The 10,597-nt window shown below is 39.3% G+C and overlaps 1 pseudogene; it reads right to left on the bottom strand.

Annotated features, from left to right (window-relative positions):
• Nucleotides 1-2,630: 2,630 nt before the first annotated feature.
• LOC142433407 (heterogeneous nuclear ribonucleoprotein H3 pseudogene) lies at nt 2,631-3,546 on the bottom strand (annotated as a pseudogene).
• Nucleotides 3,547-10,597: the final 7,051 nt, after the last annotated feature.

Raw genomic sequence — 10,597 nt, 5'->3', positions numbered from 1 at the left:
ATCCTGATCCTGGCCAATATTTTTTAAGATGATAGAAAATTCAATCATTAGATACGCTGGATAAACAATCTAAAAGAGAAAACAATGGGACCGTTCAGGAGAAACAAGGGAGAGGAGTAGTGGGGGAAAGGAAGGAGGGCATCAGCCAACCCAGGGACAAGGGAACAAGTGATTTAAAATCTATGGCAAGGATGCCTGGTGGGGCTAGATCAAGGGCAATGGAACTGAGAAGAGTTACTGAAACCCAAATGAAGGCTGAACATGATAGTGGGACAAAAGAAAAGTAAAAGGAAATGGAAGAAAAACTAGGAGGCAAAGGCATTTATAGAGGTCTAAATAAATGCATGTACATATGTAAATATATTAATATATAAAGATAGGGAAATAGATCTATGTACATATATGTAAATGTATATGTAAAGTATGAAGGTAGCAGAAGAACATTGGGCCTCTACTCAAGTACTCCCTCAATGCAAGGACACTTTGTTCTAACAACCCAGCATTCTGTGATGCTCACCTTTCTGACATGATCGCTGAACACTTAAGGGGTGCGTAAGCAAATGTGGTGAAGAAAGCTGATGGTGCACAGCTCTCAAATGATATAGCATCTGGAGTCTTAAAGGCTTGGATATAAATAAGCAGCCATCTAGCTGAGAAGCAACAAAGCCCACATGAGGAAGCACGCCAGCCTCTGTGATCATGAGGTGTCAATGGGATTGGTATCAGGTATCAATGACCCAGAACAACAACAAAAAAAATCATATCATGTGAATGAGTGGAGTGGGGAGTGGAGACCCAAAGCTCATCTGTAGATAATTGGATATTCCCTTATAGAAGGGTCACAAGGAAGTGACAAGCGAGTCAGGGAACAGTATAGCACCGATGAAACATACAACTTTCCTCTAATTCTTTAATGTTTCTTTCTCCCACTATCATGATCCCAATTCTACCTTACAGATCCGGCTAGACCAGAGCATGCACACTGGTACAGAAAAGAGCTAGAAACACAGAGAATCCAGGACAGATAACCCCTCAGGAGCAATAATAAGAGTAGCGATACCAGGAGGTTAAGGGGGAAGGAGGGGGTGGGTAAGAGAGAACCAATCACAATGATCTACATATAACCCCCTCCCAGGGGGATGGACAACAGAAAAGTGGGTGAGGGGAGACATCTGTCAGTGTAAGACATGAAAAAAGTATAAATTATCAAGGGTTCATGAGGGAGGGAGGGTGGGAGAGGGGGGAAATGAGCTAATACCAAGGGCTCAAGTAGAAAGAAAATGTTTTGAAAATGATGATGGCAACATATGTACAAATGTGATTGACACAATGGATGGTTGTGTGGGTTGTGATAAGAGCTATTCAAGCCCCCAATAAAACATTTTTAGAAAGAAAGAAAGAAAAGAAAAGAAAAGAAAGGAAAAGTCAATCATTACCTCTACTTCTCTGGGGAAAGGAAAAAGATCCCAGGTAAGCTAAGTACTATTAAAGAATAAAAACAAAGTAGATCTCGTACTTCTCAATTCCATTATGTACTATATAGCTAAGGTAGTCAGAATAGCCTGGTACTGGTACAATGACAGACATATAGACCAATCATACAGAATTAAGAACCCAGAAGTAAATCCATCCACCTGTGGACAGCTGACCTTCAACAAAGGGCTGCAAGTCATTTAAATAGGGAAAAGCTATCCATTCGTTTGTTGAAAAATAAAACAGGACCCATACCTCATACCATATAAAAATGAACTCAAAATGGATCTAAATCAAAAGATTAAAGCCTAAAATTATTTATATAGATATATTCATCAAAGAAAACTAGGAGCAAACCTAAGAACCTTAACACACCGCATAAATACTGTTTTGCTTCCTAAGACTTGTTTGTTTTTTCTTCTTATACCAGTAAACTCATACAATATTTGTCCTTTTGTGATTGACTAACTTCACTCAGCATAATGGTTTCTAGGTCTTTCCATGTCATGCAGTGTTTCATGCTTTCTTCGCTGTTTCTTAAGGATGCATAATGTTCCATTGTGTGTATGTGCCATAGTTTCCTTATCCATTCATTCACTGTTGGTTATTTGGGCTGCTTTCGGTTTCTCGCCAGTGTGAACTGTGCTGCTATGAACATGGGAGACCATTCCTCCGCCTGTGTTGTGTCTCTTATTTCTTTTGGGTGTATGTATAATAGTGGAATTGCTGGACCATATGGGTTTTCAATTTCTAGTTGCTTTCAGTATCGCCATATCATTTTCCACAGTGGCTACATGTATTTACAAGTTCATCAGCAGTGTATACAAGTTCTAATCTGTCCACATCCTCTCCAGCATTTGTCGATTTCTGATTTTTTTTAAATTTGGGTGTGAAGTGGTATCTCATTGTGGTTTTAATTTGCATCTCCCTGATGACTAGTGACTATGTATGCAGACTGTAACTTTTTTTAAACAAAATTTTATTTAAGAAAGTGTGCAACAAATAAAACCTACAGAAAACATTTTCTCATTACAATCTTTTGCTTTACCTAATAATACATTCTTTCCATTGTTATAAAAATCTTAAACTACAAAATAAATTAAATCTGTAAGAAAGCCTAGTAGACCAGATGCTGTTGCCAGGACATATGTTGTTGGTTACATTTCACACCATCCACCTCCACTCATGCCTCCTTTCCCATAGTATCTTCCACTGCCACCGCCGCCACCACCATTGCCGTAACCACTCAAGCCATCGAGTGCCACTATAATTGTTCCCCATTTCCATTCTTCCAACAGATCCGTGTCCTCCCTGATTATCTATACCATCTCTGTCATCATCTCCCATTCCAGAACTGCCTCCAGGAACAGAATTCAAAAAGAGTTCAATGTATCAATGCTGACTGTTATTTTTATCTTTAGATGTGGCAACTACTGTATCTTCACGTGTCACAAATTCTATATATATTTCTCCTGTTGCTCTGCCCTCAGATCCAATATCAATATGAACTCCTGTAAGGTTTAATGATGAGAAGAAATTAGCAATGTCATATTCAGTTGCACGAAAAGGCAACCCTCTCATATGTACAAAATGACCACCATGAAAACCTGAACTTTCAGCACCAACTTCACCATACCTTTGTCCATGACCTCCACCAAACTACTTCCATCTCAATTCTGTCATCAAAGCCATCATTTCTATAGCCGTAATTATTATAGCCACCATAGCCATCAAAACCTCCATACTTCCACGGCCAGCTCCATAATAACCCCCTCTTCCTACTACTGGTCTATCATATGGTCCTAGTTGATGTCCCAGTAATCTTCTTCGTGGTCATAAAATCCTTTTATTTCACTCCTGTCACTTCTGAAGATCTCAATATTCTTTCCTTATGTTTCCCCAGAGCATTTTCTGCTAACTCCTTTGAAGCAAACTGTACTTCTCCTGTGCTTCTCCTCTGGTAGTCCATTATCAATGTTATCCCATTTGGCAAGATTCCAAACCTTGAAAGAACTGAATTATTTCTTCTTTGCTGCAACCAAATGGCAGTCCATGAAGTTGTACTGTCCCATTTCATAATCCAATCTGTTTGATTTAAATGCCCTTTTTTACTTCAGATACCCTGTTGGGATACAGTAACCGCGGTTTCAGTGCTCACAGGGGGTACAGTCCTGAGAAGGGAGCTGTCCTTTGCCTTGCATAGCGCTCTCCACAACGGCCCTTCCAACTGTCTCTGACAGCTGCAACCACTAAGGAGCTGCACAGCTGAGCGACTGGCTCCAGACTTTAACTCTTCATTAGAGTAGAAAGCCATCTTTCTCCCTCAGAGAAGTTGGTGGTTTTAAACTGCTGATCTTGCTGTTAGTGTAAACACCTTTGGAATTAGAGGTGCCATTCACTCAATTAAAATTACTTTAACCAAAAATAATAATAATTTATCAAGGATTCACTGGGATGGGAGGGAAGGGAAGAGAGGGGAAGAAAGAGAAGCTGATACCAAGGGCTCAAGTAGAAAGAAAATATTTTGAAAATGATCATGGCAACAAATTACAAATGTGCTTGATACAATTGATGTATGGGTTGTAATAAGAGCTGTAACAGTCCCCAATAAAATGATTTATTAAATTTTAAAATGTAAGCCAATGGTTAATAAAAATAAAATGCTTAAAAAATAATTACTTTAACCAAATACAATGTAATATCCCTGGAGAAGGCGTGTGGTGTCTTGATTAGAGTTTCAAAGGAGAAGATCTTCAAAGTGAATGAACCAGATAGGATGCCTATCAAGACTTGAGAATCATTATGAGGAAACTCCTTGTAAGGAAGATTTTAAGACATGGGATCCTTTTCAGAAGAGAATTCACAGATGATTTATTGATGTGCACAGTCTTTCAGAGATTATGAGGATGATCACTTCCATCAGTATTAAATCTGAAGTAAAGATTGCTTAAAACATCTATTTTAATGAATAGATTTATCTGCTGATGAAAGAAAGGGAGGGATGAAAAGAAAAACAGAAAGAAACTATGAAACTATATTGGTATAACTTCTTTTCTCAACAGTGTGTTAAATTCTATACTGCTGGATAAATTAATGACAATATCCATAGAATTACCTTATGCCCCAGAAAGATGATTGTTAATGTTCTCTATCATAAAATGATAATGAGGTCTCTAAAGTGAACCCGACACATATATAAAACACATATGTGTGAATTCTAGCCCAAATCTAAGAACAATTAGTTCTTATGGCATGGCCCTGCTCAATGCTCACCCTCATGGGAGATCACTGAAGATACAGGTGCTACGGAAAAGTGTAGTGAAGAAAGTAGATAGTGCCTGTTTTGTTTTTTTTAAATAGCATCTGGGGTCTTAAAGGCTTGCCTTCAAACAAGCAGTCGTCTAAAGGAGGCATCAACTAAGTCCACATGCAAGCACAGCAGCCTGTGATCCAAGCATAAATAACAAAAGGCAAATCCAAAAGAGAGAATGATATCAGAGCTTAAATTGTGTGAACACCCAATTTTTGGAAGGTTATGGAAGAAAGTGGGAGTCCAAAATCCATTTACAGGCTCCCTACATGGATCAAACCTCTGGTGAATTCCCTTTGACTATAGAAGAGGGATGTGAGTAGTCTTGCTATCAGGCAGAGTGTATGTAAATTCAAATATGGCAGACATAATTAGGGTATAAAACGTAAGACCTGATCATTTGATCTCCCTTTTGACCCATTTTGAATTTGTTCTAGTTTTTAATATTTCCTCATTTTTCCCCCATTGAGGTTATTTCTCTGGTTTACTTTGTTATTGTTGTTGGTATTTATTTATTTATATGTATTTCTTTAATGTACTTTTTGGTATGCTTTCCAGTATATGAAATCTAGGATAGGTAAATCTGTAGAGACAGTAACTAGATTAATGGCTTATTGGGGGATATAGGAAGGAAGACTGGAAGTAAATGAGGAGCTAATAATGAGTACAAGAGAGAAGAAAATGTTCTAGGATTGATGGTAACATTAATCATACAACTGTTCAGTTCTGCGGGCTGAAAGAAAGTGACCTAGATGGCACTTTGAATTCACATGAACCAAAGTAAAGGTAATTCTATAATTATAAACGATGCTATAAATACATACCTGTTATCTTTTCTTCTTTTAACTGGTTTTAAAAATTGTATAAAGGTACAAGGGTAAGTCAGTAAGTATTGCCGCAAAACCATAGACACCTTTATTTAAAAGATCAAAATGTGATGCTATTGCTTCTCAACATACCTTCTTTGAACTTCTGAAGGTGGTGTTTCCATATGCAAATAGAAAGTCAGTGGCTCAAACACACCAGCCAGTCCATGGGAGAAGAATGAGACCACTCCTATAATGATTTACAATCTCAGAAACCCCATATTGGATCACTAATAGTAGGAATGATTCACAGGTTAACCCTTTCCTGCCCCACTAGTCTGTCACTTTGCCATAAGGTGGTGGTGGTGTGTGTTGCTATGAGGCTGGAAGCTATGCCACTAGCATTTCAAATATCATCAGGGTCACCCATAGTGAAGAAGTTTCAAACTAAGAACTGACCATGAAGAAGGAATAAATGGTCCACATTTGAAGGACTGGCCACTGAAATTAGCTTTGAATAGCAGTGAAACACTGTCTAATAAAAGTGCCAGAAATTGGACCTCTCAGGTTAGAAGGCACTCAAAATATCACTAGAAAAGAACTGTCACCTCTGGGTCAGTCAGGGTGCGATGTAGTACCGATGAAGAACACAGCTTTCCTCCAGATCCTGGATGCTTCCTCCCCCCAACTACCATGATCCGAATTCTACCTTGCAGGACTGGATAGGGCAGAGGTTGTACACTGGTTCATATGGGAGCTGGAGGCACAGGGAATCCAGGGTGGATGATACCTTCAGGACCAGGGGTGTGAGGGGCGAGGCTGGGAGAGTGGAGGGTGAGTGGGTTGAAAAGGGGGAATTGATTAAAAGGATCTACATGTGACCTTCTCCCTGGGAGATGGACGCCAGAGAAGGGAGGGAAGGGAGACTCCGGATAGGGAAAGATATGACAAAATAACAATGTGGATTATCAAGGGTTCATGAGGGAGGAGGGAGCGGGGAAGGAGGGAAAAAAAAGAGGACCTGATGCAGAGGGCTTAAGTGGAGAGTAAATGCTTTGACAGTGATTAGGGCAAAGAATGTATGGATGTGCTTTATACAATTGATGTATGTATATGTGTGGATTGTGATAAGAGTTGTATGAGCCCCTAATAAAATGTAAAAAAAGAAAAGAAAGAAAAGAAAATGATTAGGGCAAAGAATGTACAGATGTGCTTTATACAATTGATGTATGTATATGTATGGATTGTGATAAGAGTTGTATGAGCCCCTAATAAAATGTTTTTTTTAAAAAAGAACTGTCACCTCAAAGCAGAATTGGCATTAACGATGAGGATGGAGTAAAGTTTTGGAACTTTCATTTGCTGATGGTATATTACTCAGGATGAGAAGAAACAACTGCAAGCATCCATTAGAACAGTGGTTCTCAACCTGTGGGTCGAGACCCCTTTGGGGATCAAATGACCCTTTAACAGGGGTCGCCCGGTGCATAGCAGTAGCAAAATTACAGTTATGAAGTATCAATGAAAATAATTTTATGGTTGGTGGGTCACCACAACATGAGAAACTGTATTAAATGGTCGCAGCATTAGGAATGTTGAAAACCACTGCATTAGAAGAAGTCCCTCAATGAGACAGATTGACATAACTGAAAAAATTGGCTCAAACATAGCAACAATTTTTTATTATTTATTTGACTCATTTAAAAGTTGTTTTTAGCATCTTTTTTCCCCTGGTTTCTTTTTAAAAACATTTTATTAGGGACTCATACAACTCTTACCACAATTCATACATATACATACATCAATTGTATAAAGCACATCTGTCCATTCTTTGACCTAATCATTTTCAAAGCATTTGCTCTCCACTTAAGCCCTTTGCATCAAGTCCTCTTTTTTCCCCTCCCTCCCCGCTGCCCCCTCCCTCATGAGCCCTTGATTATTTATACATTATTATTTTGTCATACCTTGCCCTATCTGGCATCTCCCTTTACCCCCTTTTCTGTTGTCTGTCCCCAAGGGAGGAGATCACATGTAGATCCTTGTAATCGGTTCCCTCTTTCCAACCCACTCCCCCTCTACCCTCCCAGTATCGCCCCTTCCTCCCCTGGTCCTGATGGTATCATTCACCCTGGATTACCTGTGCCTCCAGCTCCTATCTGCACACAGCAACAATTTTGAGGATGTTACAGGACCAGACAGTTTTGTTCTGTGGTACATAGAGTTTCTGAGTTGGAGCCAAATCAATGACATCTAACAACTCATTCCTGAAGAATTCTGTGCTCTTCAATTTACATCACATAAAAACCCCAAGTTTGGCATCCCCATTAGTCTCAAGTCATGTTTTTTCAATGTTCTTTGGATTTGGGGGACAAAAAGACATTGTTAGAGACAAGATTGGGACTGAAAAGTGTATTGGGTGTGGTTTCTCAACGATATTCACATAGGACAGTCGTCCTTGATACCCTCAAAGAATGAACAGGTGCATTTTGTGATGGGAAAAAATCTTCTACAAAATTTCCCTGGACTTATGTATGGACTGTGATAAGAGTTGTATGAGCCCCTAATAAAATGTTAAAAAAAAATTTTCCCTGGACTATTTCTCATAAGAGTACTTGGAAATTTTCTTAGAACTTCTTTATAAGTCTCTATGATAGTTATGTTTCCTTTGAGAAAAATCAATCAAGATTATCCCTCAGGAAACCTAAAGGCAACCACCTTCCCTAACCTTCTGAACTGACCTCTCTGCCTTAAATATAACTAACCCTACAGACCCCATTGAATGCTACTCTTACTAATGGACCAGACTCTCTGGATCATATTGGTGAATGTAAAACTCATATCCAGTTATAATTTGTTTCATAAAATTGTCTTAATTAGCTTCAATCTTGCTTAATAGATTGATTGAAAGGTCAGCGCTTTGAGCTAGCTGATCTTTGAGAAACACTTTGGACATCCATCCAGTCTAAGACTTGCTGAGGTCAAAAATGGTCACGTAAAAGCAAAAATGGCAAATCATGTAAGTTCACAACATTAGTTGTTATCACATCAATAATAACTGTATGGTTTTCTTCCACCAATTTCTGGGTTAACGCTACAGTTTTTATTCATTAAGGTTGATGAGCTCCCTCTGAATTCATCTGTGAGGCCTTCCTTAGAACACTTGATCCATTTGAAAACCATTGTTTTATGTGAGGCAGCATTCATATAAATTGGAGTTGAAAAGCTTCAATGACATGGAAAGACGTTCATTTGAATTAAAATTTTTTTTTATATTACTCCAATATCAAAAATTTTCCCCATGGCACAAAACGTATCCTTTTCTTTTTTTTAAATAAAAAAGGTACCTTACCAAAACTAAGACAAGTATATTACTGACAGACCTTGTCTTCTGCCATCCACTGATCACCAAGATATTCTGTTTAGAATAAATTCATGTGTGTATGACCCCTAGTAGTAAAACTTATGACTTAACCTCATATATAATATATTTTAAGGTTATAACATATAGAAATGCAATAACAGCACAAAGGAAGCAGATGGGATCAAAATTTTAGTAAGCTGAGAAATTCAGTGCAACGAATTACTTAATATGGAGCCCTCCCTGATGCTGTGATCCATGAGGTCAGCAGTTTAAAACCACAAATCCCTCCACAGGAGAAAGATGGGGATTTCTATTCCCATAAAGAGTTACAGGTTTGGGAACTCACAGGGGCAGTTCCACCCTGTCACTGTGAGTTGGCAATGGACTCCATAGCAATGAATTTGGTTTGTTTTTAATTCATCGTCTTTATGACTCCCACACATTGATTAGGTAGGACTAGTATTCCACCACCACATCAATACATGGCTAGGGTAGGGCCCCTTCGTTAAATACAAAACCACATCAGGTCTATGCCAGCACAAAAGAAATGTGGGATATGGATTTGGGCAGACAATTACTGTATACTTTACCCATAGTTTTAGTTAGCTGATACTGCTATAACAGAAATACCATAAGTTAATGGCTTTAGCAATTAGAAATATATTCTCTCACAGTTTAGGAAGCTGGAAGTCTATATTTAGGGTGTCCCCTCTAGAAGTTTTACACTCTGTAAGTTCTGGCCCTCTGTGAACTCTGGGCAAAGATCCTTCTTTCCTTTCAACATCTATGGGTTCAACCATCCTTAGAAGTTTCCATGTGTCTCTCCCGACACAACGGCTGGAGCCAAAATGGGTGAACAAGTAAATGTGGTGAAGAAAGCTGATGGTGCCCGGCTATCAAAAGAGATAGTGACTGGGGTCTTAAAGGCTTGAAGATAAACAAGCGGCTATCTAGCTCAGAAGCAACAAAGTCCACATGGAAGAACACACCAGCCTGTGTGATCGAGTGGTCCCAAAGGGATCAGTTACCAGGCATCAAAGAACAAAAAATCATATCATTGACTGCACACCTACATGATAGGATCGCTGAAGACAAATGGGTACACAAGCAAATGTGGTGAAGAAAGCTGATGGTGCCCGGCTATCAAAAGAGATAGTGTCTGGGGTCTTAAAGGCTTGAAGGTGAACAAGCGGCCATCTAGCTCAGAAGCAAATAAGCCCACATGGAAGAAGCACACCGGCCAGTGCGATCATGAGGTGCCCAAGGGACCAGATATAAGGCATCATGCAAAAAAAAAAAAAGATATAAGTGTGTGTGTGTATGTATGTGTATATATGTATATATGTATGTGTATATATATATTATATTAAATGAAGGGGGAAGTGCAGAGTGGAGACCCAAGGCCCAAGTGTCGGCCAATGGAGATCCCCTCATAGAGGGGCTTAGGAGAGGAGATGGGTTAATTAGGGTGTGAGGTAGTATCGATGAAGAACACAGCTTTCCCCCAGATCCTGGATGCTTCCTCCCCCCAACTACCATGATCCGAATTCTACCTTGCAGGGCTGGATAGGACAGAGGCTGTACACTGGTACATATGAGGGTTTGAGGTACAGGGAATCCAGGGTGGATGATACCTTCAGGACCAAG

This window comes from Tenrec ecaudatus, chromosome X (assembly GCF_050624435.1).
Source record: "Tenrec ecaudatus isolate mTenEca1 chromosome X, mTenEca1.hap1, whole genome shotgun sequence".
NCBI lineage: Eukaryota > Metazoa > Chordata > Mammalia > Afrosoricida > Tenrecidae > Tenrec > Tenrec ecaudatus.
Note: the sequence above shows the minus strand (reverse complement) of the source record. Positions and strands in the feature narration are given on the sequence as shown.